The sequence below is a fragment of the Branchiostoma floridae genome, chromosome 5 (genome assembly GCF_000003815.2).
Source record: "Branchiostoma floridae strain S238N-H82 chromosome 5, Bfl_VNyyK, whole genome shotgun sequence".
In the NCBI taxonomy this organism is placed as follows: Eukaryota; Metazoa; Chordata; class Leptocardii; order Amphioxiformes; family Branchiostomatidae; genus Branchiostoma; species Branchiostoma floridae.
Window position 1 is genome coordinate 8,177,115 of NC_049983.1, and position 13,795 is coordinate 8,190,909.

The window sequence follows — 13,795 nt, forward strand, 5'->3', positions numbered from 1 at the left end:
GTTTACTGTTTTATGGCACCGGAAGGGGATTGCTTGAGATTAGGGAACGATATGATGATGATCAACTTTATTGCAACAAAATCTGATTATGATAAGGAATGCAGCGCCTGAGCATTATCTGGAAGTTTGTAAAGATACAGTGGTCGTTAGATAAAGCTTCTTGGACTTTAAGAAAAATGAGAAAGGGAATGAGAATGATTTTACTCAGAAAAATGAATTTGAATGGACAACAGAAAGCAGGAACTTAAGAAAGTGTGTCACTGCCTGAATAACCACAGAAACGAACTTGAACGTTGAATAAAAGTACCAACGGGCGCAACGACGTAAATTTAGACCAAGCCAGGATGCAACCGACCGAACAGAACATTGGAGTAATACTCTTGTTCAACAGGGGTCGCTTTTGAACTGTATCCTGTCGTCGGAAACGTTGTATGCTGAAATGGGAGTCTCGTATATAAAACTGTCAATTACATGCATGGTTTCTGCTCTTTTCAGTAAGTATTTATTGTATCAACGTGTACTTAAGTAAAATTTGAGATTGATAACTTCATGTACTGTCTATCTTCACCTCTTTGTCGCCTTTGACAGATGCAGCCATTAGCGATAGTATATTATATTACCTGTAGTAACACATAATGTCTTAGTTCTCTTTCCATGTAGCCTAGTTTAAAACCATTGTATAAGTTAAGTTTTTCCTTTGCATCCATGAGACCATATGTGGTCCTTTGTGCATTTAGCCTTCGGGCATGAATATGCAATTAAGATTATGATTATTATCATACTGTGTGTGTTTGGGGAGGGAGCAATATCACATCATCACCAATTTCATTCAGAGAATCTGACATGTTGTATGAAGTTTATTACTATCCTGCAAGAGGTCCTCACAGCCTCATAAATCGATTCATGCTTAAAAACCAGTTTGGGGTTTTGAAAAGCAACCATCCACCATGGTACACTGGTAGCTCTAGGTAGCTCTAAGCTTCCACCTCACATGTCACGTGGTTTTGTTTTGGTTCTGTGTCCGTAGTACATGTACGTTTTGCAACTGTTATAAAACGTAACCATGGTTACCCACTAGCCTCCCTGGAATGTCTGGTTCCGTGGTCCAAAACAACACCGGGCAGCTTTCCCGGCCGTCTCAGACTTTCCAAGACGTCATGCCGGCTAGTTAATGTGGTCATAATGAATGGGCAGTGTATTCAACCATCTACTTATGATACTAATTATACTACTTATAACTGTTTCCTTAGTGTTCACCTCTCAAGGACGTTGTATGTATACTTAAATTTTTCCATCCCATTTGAATTGTCAAATTGAACTTTGTCAACTTCATGAGGGCAGCATTTGCCTATTCAGCAATATTTTCTCTTTATTTTGCAAAATAGATTTGGATCATGGAATTCTGACAGCTGGTAATCTAGTGTAGCCATGGCAACGTAGGACAACAGTTGTCTCCATGGTAACCGTACGATCACCCAATAGCCGACGTCTTCGGCCGACATTCAGGACAGACAATCAGGCGTATTGGGACGTACCAGGTTCTGCGCTGAGGGGTGTGCAGGATATCTTTTACAAGCTTTTGTTTATTTTTGTTCAGCTGGTCGGCTGATTGTTAACAAGATGACTAACAAACCAACATTAATTTGACCCTCATACTTTTGTAGAGAGATAGAAGCTAATAGATTTGTGATAGGTCTGAGTATGACGCTTGAATATGTCAATGTTAACGTTACATTCAAATCTGACATTGGAAAATGAAAATTCTTAACTGTTGAACCACAGTGCCTGAGAGGAGTTATATCAAAAAATTCAAAACGTACTTTTTCTTGAAGTAAAACACATGGCAACCAACGTGTAAAATAACAACCCTGAGTAACGTTATTTCCTGATAATAATTGCGTTTTATAGGCACTTAAATCCTCTCAAAGCAAATTAAAATAATAACTTCTTGGCTCCGTGTGTGGGTGGGGAGGGGGGCGGTCTGTGATGTCCAGTTGTGCGGCATCTGAGATGAACAAATAAAAGCCCACACACTCAATTATCTGTCTTCGCTGGAACGAGATGAGACGTGAATGAGCGAATTAGACTACATGAGCTTAAAATAAAACAGGTTGCCATAAGTAGCGAGGCCGGGTGGTTATCCAATAATAGATATCAAAGAGGTGATAGCCGTCCCTCGGTGGTGGGTCAATATCGTCTAAAATTGGAGTGAAGGACGTGCGTTACATGTTACACAAGCTGGCGGGAGACAGAACGGTCTGAATGGTTAACCTCCAAGCTAAGCAGATGTGGCAATCAGGCTTGTTTTGAGCATATTTGACTGCCAGTCGGGTAACTGTAAAAACCGCGTACCTCCAGAAAACGTTAATACCGTCAAATGTGCTCTTTATTTCTAATCCGAAGAACTCAGAATAGACTAACAAGTCTGTGTCTTGCATGTGTGTGTGCATGCGTGTGTGTGTGTGTTTGTGTGCGTGTGTGCGTATGTATGTGTGTGTGTGTGTGTGTGTGTGTGTGTGTGTATGTGTGTGTGTATATGTGTGTGTGTGTGTGTGTATGTGTGAGTGTGTGTGTGTGTGTGTAGGCGTATATGTATATTGACAATTGCAATAACAAATTCTGTGCAGTTCGTATTTCTTTTATTCTTCTTTACAGGACAGGTTAAAATCTGCATATTACATTCATTTAACACCACAAGGAATGCCAAGTAAATTTCCAATTGCAAGGGGCGAGTATTACAAAAACACTATATATAAACATAGCATGAATCAGTCGGTACATGGATTACATGTGGAGGGAGGGCGTGATGTAAAAGTTTCTCGCAGATTTCACACGTCTGCCCTCACATCGCTTATAAAGGTCAAACAACGCCATTTACAGTGCGACACATTTTTCCTCAGGCGACTGCATGACGATACACCACCCCTCCCCCGCTCCAAATGTCAACACAGCGTAAACGGAAAGTCGACAATCTGCAAGCAGAAATGTCGTACGTGTCAGTCGGCTTCCCGCGCTGTGTAAATGGCTTTTGCACATCTCCGTATACACGCTTATGGAAATGGCGCGTATCGTTTTGCTGGCTCTGACGACCGATAACCTAAAGGGAAATGGTAAAACGCACGGAGATTGATTCACGAGATCCGTCGTCGCCTGTCACGTAGGTCTACATCCTTAACTTTCCGCCCCATATATGGGTGAACTTTCCGATCCCAAAACTAAACTCTCCGCCGTCGCCAGACTTCTGACGTCACGTTACGTAGCCACGTGCTACGTATGACGCGGTGGAGTGACGCAACTGGCGGCAGAAAAACAGATTCCTTAAAAGGCGTAAAAAGGATGTGGATAACTCTACATCCTTAACTTTCCGTCCCCACGGGTGAACTTTCCGCAATCCGAAAAGTCTCCGCCATAGCCAGACTTCTGACGTCACGTATCGTTACGTCACCATGTGCCATCTATGACGCGGTGGGAGTGACGCAACTGGCGATAGGAAAACGGATTCCTTAAAAGGCGTAAAAAGGATGTGGATAACTCCACATCCTTTAACTTTCCGCCCCCCGGTGAACTTTCCGATCCCGAAACAAAACTCTTCGCCATAGCCAGACATCTGACGTCACGTCACGTTACGTAGCCACGTGCTACCTATGACGCGGTAAAGTGACGCAACTGGCGGCAAAAAACGGATTCCTTAAAAGGCGTATAAAAGTATGTGGATAACTCCACATCCTTTAACTTTCCGCCCCCTACCGGTAAACTTTCCGATCCCAAAACAAAACTCTTCGCCATAGCCAGACATCTGACGTCACGTACCGTTACGTAACCACGTGCTACCTATGACGCGGTGGAGTGACGCAACTGGCGGTATGAAAACGGATTCCTTAAAAGGCGTAAAAAGAATGTGGATAACTCTACATCCTTAACTTTCCGCCCCCTACCGGTGAACTTTCCGATTCCCAACAGTCTCCGCCATAGCCAGACTTCTGACGTCACGTACCCTCACGTACCACGTGCCACCTATGACGCGGGGTAGTGACGCAATTGGCGGCAAAAAAACTGACTCCTTAAAAGGCGTAAAAATTATGTGAATAACATATCAGAGACTAGCTATAGATCGGTATGACACAAATCTTTTGAAGACTGGCCAAGTCTTTAGTCGAAGCACATGACTTCCTACTATCTTATCTCTTACGTAATAACACGAAAGTTGGTGCCTGTTGGAATACAACATTTTGGAGGACAACTTTAATACATGAAACGATGGGGACGAAGAAACGTTACGCTTTCCTCTAGCGTTACGTGCACTATATACTTATATCTACGTCTTATATCACAGGTTCGATGCGAGATACACATTTTGATATTTGTGGTACCGGTGATATACCATGGTTTGAATATATGTTTACATCCCTGACGGGCACCATTGCAATTTGGACCAAAGCCTAAAGCAGTCATACTCAGTTGAGGCGATGCATGTTGCTATTTCAAGTAACTAGTGCATGGTATATGTGTAATGCAACGCTACTTCGCTACGGCTCGTGCATTTAGACAAGCACACTGGGTCACCTCTACTCTTCTAGATACGTGTGTAGGGTTCTTTTGCGTTTAGAGGGTTTACACTTGAGGCTTAAGCTTAGATCTGAAGCGGGGTAATTGGGCTACGATGTTGCATTTTTAGGTCACGAATGATCTCTCGTGTCAAGTAAGGGTGGGTACCGGTACAGAAAATTCATTTACTGGTCCGATTCAGGTCCAGATGATCAGGTCCAGGTCCGGACCTGCACAAGGGACCATTTCCCTACAAAGGAATCTGTTTGGTGGAGTATATCCGACTTCTTCTGGCTTTCTAAGAACCATCCTTCGTGTTAACAAGTTAAACAAGGCTATATCTGCCTCTAGCTGTTAGCTTAGACAAAGTTTGACTGTAGAATCTCGATAGAAGATCGAATCTCGATTATCAATTCTCCTCTACTTCGCTCTTGTTATTTTCTTGGGCCGGTAAGCCCCAAACACATGGTCTACTGATTTTTTTCAGGTCATCTTTTTCAGGACCCCCCAAAAAACGTTTTGTATCGGTACCCATCTATAATTGTCAGGTGCACGCCCATCCTTGAAGAACACACCTTCAAACATCCGATGACAGCGTCACGCTTGCACTGAGACCAGTCACGCTGAAAGAACATAAAATCATACTAGTAAATCCGAACCTCATTTTATGATCCCCTCTAATATATTACCTGACCCTGTTCTTTCACTACCGGCCTTCTCGTCGATCAATCACTCATTAAATGGTGGTGAGCCCCCATGTAGACCCTCCTATGCATGCAAGAATGCTTACAAATATGTGTTTGTAAAATTTACTCCCGTGTGCTCTGATAAACACAAAGCAAATGGATTTATAAAACATGACACATTCGTCAATGTGTGAACGGAATGACAGAATAGTAGAACACGATCTGAGCATGGACCACAGGACTGTCGTCACAAAACTGAATCAGCTGACACAAATTATACATGTATTTGAACATTGTTCGATACATGTGTGGATGTCTATCATTCATAAACGTAATAAAGGTTTTCATTCGTTATCTCTTTTGCTCCGATGTAGCCCTGGAAGGTGAAAACGGTCATTTCTTATAAAGGAAAACCGGACTTTGAGTTAACTAGAAACATAACGTTAGAGGTATTGTGTTTGGTGTGTCTGTGTGTCCGTGCGTCTGTGTGTGTTTGACATGTAGCTGTGGTCAGCAACATTTAAGAATTTGGTAATGCATGGTAATGATTTTTGGTATTTGAGTATGTGTTGGGATGGCAAAAAGCAAGTCGATTTGACCCCTGGTGTGTGACCTTGGTACTGCAGCAGAAATGGCTGTTTTTCTATTGAACATGCTACAGTTTTTTTTATTGACGGTTGACCATTTAGAGGGCTTTTCTATCTTGTTTGTTTTCAGCAAAGTCAAAGTCATTACCAAGTCACTGTTGTTATTTTAATCTTTGATTTGTAATGGAGCGTCTCTCCATAATTTCATACATGATGTCATCATTGACCTCTATGAATTCACATAATGCATAAAACAGTTACATTTGTATAATTTAAACATGTTTGGATGCTCCAAAGTCTTTTAAGATATAGTTAATCATAATCTGAACTTGAAGAGCCCCAAATTCAACACGAAGTGTTAAATGAGGGTATCTCCACTGTTCACCGTGACTCTGACCTTCCATCGCTTGTATTTCAAGCCATAAACAGCATATGGAGTGGCCCCATGGTCAACATGTGATTTGAAGGTCGCACAAAATTGAGCCCGAGCACTTTATTACCGTCTGCATAACAGAACGTTTCTTGTAGCGGTGCCAGGAATTCCTAGACGACCGTTTTACTCTGCGTGGTGATATCCAACCTTGACCTTGACTTAACCTCTACATATTTAGCTGTTCCCGTAGCACGTTCAGGTCACAAGAGAGGGGCCCAGACGTCCATAGCGATTTTACCCGCCAAGCGCACGCGCAGCTATATATAGACATCGGCTGGCTGCCAAAATTCAATGAACCTACTAGAGCTATATTTGGAGCTCCCTCAATGTAACCAGTCTGAGAATTTCGCCGACATGTAGTTGGAAGCTTGGTTATTTCCCACCAGTGCTATTACTGTTTCGGGGATCTATTTTTAACTCCTAACATAGGAGTGCGAACCCTCTCCATTTTCGGTAATTTCCGAAAGCTGTGGAAAATTAGACGAGGAGGCATTTAGATGTACGGAATACTTGGAGTTAAATGGGCCCATCTTCATTCATGAGCATTTCTTGTGTTATGCGCAAGTGCAGTAATCCATAACATCCACGCAACAGTTGGAATTAGGGCTGGGTATCGGTACAGCGTACCGGTACAAAACCGGTTTTTCTTATTGGACCGGTCCAGAAAAACCGGACCTGAAAAAATTAGGTGGACCGGATGTTGGACCGATTAGAAAATTAACATATTATTTGATCAGGCATTCACACGTTTTGGAGCTTGCAGTTGGAAGAAAATGACAAGAGCGAAGTAGAGTAGAGTTTATAGTAATTTCTACCAAGTTTTACAGCCAATCGTACAGGTGCAGTTACAGTTGTAGGATTTTAAAACGCCAGTGTAAGTGTAATACTCCACCAAACAGATTACTTTGTAGTGAAATGAACCATTGGTATGAGTCATACTGAATCAGGTCCAGGTTCAGGTCCGGACCTGGACCTGATCCTCTGGACCTGAACCGGACCTGGACCTGAATTTTCTGTACCGGTGTGGCAGCGATCTCGCCCCCCGTGATCTCGCCCCCCCGGGGGCGAAATCACTAGCGATCTCGCCCCCCCCCGGGGCGAAATCACTAGCGATCTCGCCCTCCCCGGCTAGTGATCTCGCCCCCCTACCTCGCCCCCCTTTAGCGATTTCGCCCCCCCCCCCCAAAAAACGGGTTTACATGACATTTTAGAAGTTTATTGGTATAAATCACAAAATGCAGTTTCAGAATGATATAAGTACATGAGTTTGATACATAACTCCATTCATAGTATCATTATTAACGTAATTACATGGTAATAAGATAGTTGAACTTGTTTCAGACAAGGAGGGTTGGGTGACTGGGTCCCTTGTATTTCCATTATCGCATATACCTGAGTCTTGACATAAGATGTATTTCATTGTATTCACCTGTCCTCAAGCAACCTATATATCTCCAATACGAAGTCTCTACCATGAAGTGACCACAAAAGAACTATGTAATGTCTTTATTAATTATGCAAATATTAGGTATTAATTAGAATAACGCACATTTTGGTATATGCACCTGGCCAAGGGATATCTTCACCTCCAACATGACTGCTTTTTCTAGTATTTAGGAACTGATGCATTTACCCGTGTTTCTTAAGACTGGTACTTTACCAGTGTTTGTGTAGCATTTAGCAACAGCTATATCAACTTGCGCGTAGATAGTGTTTATAATGAGAAACTATTATTCACGTGTGTTTTTGTTAGTGCTTTGGAAATGTTTCCAGCACAAGAAAGAAAACATTGTGACAAATTGAAAACATATAGCTGACGTATTCCGTACCATAGACGGTGTTGATTTATACGTTCGCAGTAGCACTGTTTTTATGCCACCTCAGCTGCAAAAATTGTCTTTTTCATTTCAATGTCATGTTTGCACCGAACAGTATAGTATCGACTTTCGAGGTATGACATCTTACGGTACGGTAATAAGGTGCCATATAGGTACCAGGTAACACACGATATACGTTACTCCCCAGGTGCAGTATAGTACCAGGTAGCGCACCTGTAATATGTAGTAACCAGCTGCTTTTGGGGGGGGGGCGAAAACGCTAAAGGGGGGGGCGAAAACGCTAGTGATCTCGCCCCCCGGGGGGGCGAGATCGCAGGGGGGGGGGCGAGATCGCTGTCACACCGGTACCCAGCCCTAGTTGGAATGCTTGTGTTTAGAAAAACTGGCGCTCAGGAAACGTTGCGAACTACCTTCGCCACTATAGATTTCCTACGCCAAAAAGGTTATGTTTTCAGTGCTGTCCATCTGTGTGTGTGTGTGTCCATGGAAATAGAAGTCGAAAAGTTGTTGATGGATCCTTATGATATTTGGTAGGTTGATAGGGTTCTTGAAAATGTATTTCAAATTTGAAAATGGGCCTCATAGCGACTTTCTGCGGTAACTTTGTGAGTTGTGACACATATGTGTGCCATTCTATAATTCCTCTTACCCTGTAAGGTCCATGAGAAGTTCGGCCCTTTGACCATAACTTTGGTACAGTCCATTCGAAGTAGGCCAGTAGACTGCCTTTCAAATACGCACTCCAAACATGTTGACCTGTTGAAGTTCATTGACATACCTTGTGACACATACGTGCGACATTCTATCATTCCCTTTTCCATGTTAGGTCCATGACAGGTCCTTCGATACAGTCCATTTGAACTCGGCCAGAAGTTAACATTACATATGCACACTCCCAACATGTTGTTGTCGGACATTTGCACAGCCAAGTTCATTGACATACCTTGTGACACATACCTGCGACATTCTATCATTCCCGTTACCCTGTAAGGTGCCTGAGAAGTTATCTGCTTCTGACCTTTGACCATAACTTCGATACAGTCCGTCCGAAGTAGGCCAGTATACCACCTTACAAGAGCATACTACAATTATACAAACATGTTGTCGTCCGACATATGTGCGACCAAGTTCATTGACATACCTTGTGACACATACGTGCGACATTCTATCATTCCTCTTACTCTGTAAGGTGCCTGAGAAGTTATCTGCTTCTGACCTCTGACCATAACTTCAATGCAGTCCATCCGAAGTAGGCCAGGCCTGTATACCACCTTAGAAGAGCATACCACAATTATACAAAGATGTTGTACGAGGGGCGGTCAATAAGTAATGCCCCTGACCTATTTCCCATAGCAGGAGATTAATGAAACTTGGCACAGTTATTAGTCTTTCTCTTCATAGGAACCACCCAGAGTTATGCATTTCTCCCATCGTTTGATGCAGCTCTGGACACCGTTTTTGTAGGACACCCCAGGTGGGTCCTCCAACTGATGCCTCATCAATGGCACAAGAGGGACGACCAGGTCAGGGAGCTGTTTCCACAGACTTCCAGCCATGTTTGAATTCACGATGCCAACGTTTAACAAGGTCATATGATGGGGCATCATCACCATAAGTTTCTTTCATTTCATCAAAAGTCCCCTTTGGTGTGCGTCCTTTCAAATACAAAAACTGGATCATTGCGCGACACTCAACTGGCTCCATTTCACACCTAGTCCATTGCACACCTGACTCAGTTCAAACACCAGTAAATCAGAAACCACAATTAATTCAGAGCTGTTTTTTGCAACATAAACTATAGAGATAAGAATCATTACACATGCAAAATTTCATCTAGATCAGACAACTGGAAGTGGGTCAGGGGCATTACTTATTGACCGCCCCTCGTAGCCAGACATATGTGCGACCAAGTTCATTGACATACCTTGTGACACATACGTGCGGCATTCTATCATTCCTCTTACTCTGTAAGGTCCATGAAAAGTTATCTGCTTCTGACCTTGACCATAGCTTTGATACAGTCCATCCTAACTAGGCCAGTAGGCAGCCATACAAATGCACACTTCCAACATGTTGTGCCATGACATTCATGGGAACAAGTTCATTGGACTCAGCGTACTCTGTGACACATGCATGCGACATTCTGTCATTCCCTTTACTCTCTAAGGTCCCTGAGAAGTTCTCTGCTACCATAACTTTAATAAAGTCCATCCGAAGTAGGCCAGTAGACCGCCTTACAAATGGACACTTCCAACATGTTATTCCATGACCGTGACCCATACGAACATGTTCACAATGACCTCTGCGTACCTTGTGACACATACATGTGACATTCTATCATTCCCTTTTCCTTGTATGGGTCCTGAGAAGTTCTCTGGCTCTGACCTTTGACCATAACTTTGATACTGTCCATCCGAAGTAGGCCAGTAGGCACAAAGTCGGAATAAGTAACCGGTCAGAATTCAACTCGCACACTTCTTGTGGAGAGGACCTTTTTAAGGATGCCAATAATATGGGTCCCTAGTATTTCAGATGTTTTTGCAACATATTTCAATAGACTAGATGCCTTCAGTACATTTAGGTGTATATTCAGATGTGACATCGTCACAAACTCTTGCAAAATTACATTTGGTATGTTGGAAGGGTTCGGGAAAATGGACAGCATAGCGGCTTTCTACAGTACTGCAGCAAACTCCTGGTTTTACTATCTTTATTCACATACGTCGCTACCATCTTCTTATTGTTGAACAATACTACATGATACCATTTCGGTCGTTGACTGGTCAGTGGCATTTGTTTCTGATACATCATGAGATTTGGCAATATTTCAAACGTGAATATATGGTTATAGAGGACACCAGCATTGACCGACAGAAAGATTCCAAAACAAGAAAATGTCAGAATTTATGAGGTTAACATGCCATACCTCACATGTAGAGGGCACCTTTTTAAGGATACCAGCAATAATTGGTTGATACTCTACATTTCTTTACTAAAGAACAACAGATGTTAGGAGACTCGACGCTTTTAGCAGATTTCAACATATATTTAGATGTAACAACTCGCACAGTATACAAAAATAAGTCTTGTGCTTCTCTTTGCGTCAATGAAATTTGAATCAATATAGAATTTTTCTTATCTATTTATGGGTCAAATAGCACACAGTTTCTGAACGACGGTATTTTGGACATGACTTACTGTATGTCATGACATTTCCCAACTTGGCGAACTCCCGGCCATTCTTGAACTACAACTCTAGGTCAATGCACCCGGAATAGTTTCCCCTTTTCAGTTAGCACCAGCTGTGTTCAAAACAAGTTACTGTCGGTCTTTTACCGGTCATTCCCACTTCTATGGCATTGTAATGACAGAAATGGGTCTTTGAACGTTGTCTTTTGTTGTCATGACATTTCCGAATGTTTTTGAACTACAACTCTACGTCAATGCACCCGGAATTGTTTTGGCCTTTCCGTCTGCACCAGCTGTGTTCAAAACAAGTCATTGTTGGTCTTTTACTGGTTATCGACACCTCCTTGGCATTGTGACAGTTTTATGTTAGCTCCCGTTAACTTCGGAAAAGAGGTATAGTTTTTGGTGTCTTTGTGTGTTGTGTATGTGTGTGTGTGTGTGTGTGTGTGTGTTATGTGTTTCCGGGTATATGTGGTCAGTATAACTTCAGGTGGATGGGTGGATATTGATGATGTGTGTGTAGGTCTCACTGCACGAAAAAGCAGATTTCTGGCAATTTTTGGTCCCTGGCACACCGGTGAAACATGACACCTCCGAGCCATGTTCAGGAATATACGGGAAAATCAGGGATCGGACCACCGAAAGGGGAAATTCCTGTGCACGTCCAGAGCATGTCAAAGTTCACTGGTGTGTAAGGGCTCAGAAATTCCCGTGGAGTGTCCTGGAAGGAAGACGGGGGACATTTTCTTTTTGATTTTAAACGAATGAAGACCTTTATTGTACAATTTTGCCCAACCGGGCTAAGTACAGGTCACAACAAGTCAGGATATATACATACATAAAAGTGTCACAAATCTAGTCTAACACAAAAGTTCGGCTTCTTCTCGCTTCTTGGTAATAGTGAAAATGTAGGACTGTATGGGTTTCGCTATTGTCGGTTTGTCAAAACGCATGAGAATCTCTCAAATCAAAGAGGATACCTCAAGAGGGGGTTAACAGATTTTCGTGATTTTTGGTATGTCTTGTTATTACTTTTGTTAATTCCTCTATAGGTGGATATGTTTTGTGTGGTTTGGTTTTGCTGTCCATCACATAACTGTTCGCCGGTAACCCCAGACAGACTGTCATACGGTTAAATGCGGTGATTTAAGATAACATCTCGCGACCTTAATGACCATTGCTACCCCTCATGGGAAAAATTAGGGCACTCTTTTAAGGTCAAAGAACCCGTTACAGATGCCGCAAGGAGCCAGAGTTCAATGCCCCCAGTGCGCTCTCACCGTTCGATAAGTCGGCAACACCTGCGCGCATGCAAATTAAAAGTGAACAATGCGTGGTTGTTGACTAGTGGGGGCGAAAATGTAGAGAAGAAAAAGGCGGGAAATTGGCGACCAATTAGAATGACTACACTGCGGAGTAAGACTAGACTCTTAAGATATGCAGGTGTCTCATCCGGAGTAACCTTTTCGATGACAATGAAAAGAAGATATCGTATGATCTTTGCGAGCGGAAATTGGCAAAGTAATTTAAAGATGTTTAATTTTTACGCACTAAATTAGAACCTCAAGATCCGAGTGGGCCAACATTATTGTGTGGACCAAGTGTGGACGGACTCTCTCATTCGTAATCGTGGGCTGAATTGTGAGGAGCCTACAATAGGCGTAGCTACTCTCCAAGCAGATGTTAGGCTACGGCTGTTTTTAGACGCTCTTAACAGGCTTTCTATACTGTGTGCCTATTTCTTTATGTCTCGTTTGGTTTGGCATCGACATTTGACATCAAAAACAGCCGGGGCCGAACCTCTGCTTGGAGAGTTTTGCGTGGTTCCATCGCAAGGGTCGGCAGTATTGAGGTTACTTAAATAGGCCTAAGGGGTCGCACATGCAGGTTTTGAAGCAAAAATCACATTGGGAAGGACCCCTACTCTTTTCGATAATAAGTGTGGTGGGTTCTTTTAAATCGTGCTCAGGTGTGTCTGTAGCTCCTCAAACATGGGACATCAATTTAATAAGGGAAGTCCCTAACCGAAGCTACGTACTCATTTTCACCTGATTGAAGTGAAAGTCGCGTAATAAAGTGCTTTTCCCAAGGGCAGAAGATCGGTCGCATATCAACGGATTTACTATGACCTGTACTTTAGCTTGTAAGAATATAGACGTTCATTGAAGTTTTTCAATCCATTCCTTATTCACCTACGTTTGGCCAATTTCTCCTATGTTTCCTGCAACCAACGCCAAATTAGCTGGTGGGTAGTCTCTACCAGACTGACTATACTGGCCATATAGGGAGAATAATTTGCCAGGGGAGTTTTGCTACCAGAGGCGTTGGTGGTAGCCTCCTTCACCGGCCTCTCTGGGAACCTTGGCAAATTTTTTTTTTTTGGGGGGGGGGGGGGGTACCAGTTCCTACTGGGAACCCGATTTCGCCTCGCCCGTACAAGCTTTCCGGTGTATATTCCTTTCCCGGCATATATTCCTTTCCCGGCATAATATTCCCGGTAAAAATCGCGAATCGCCA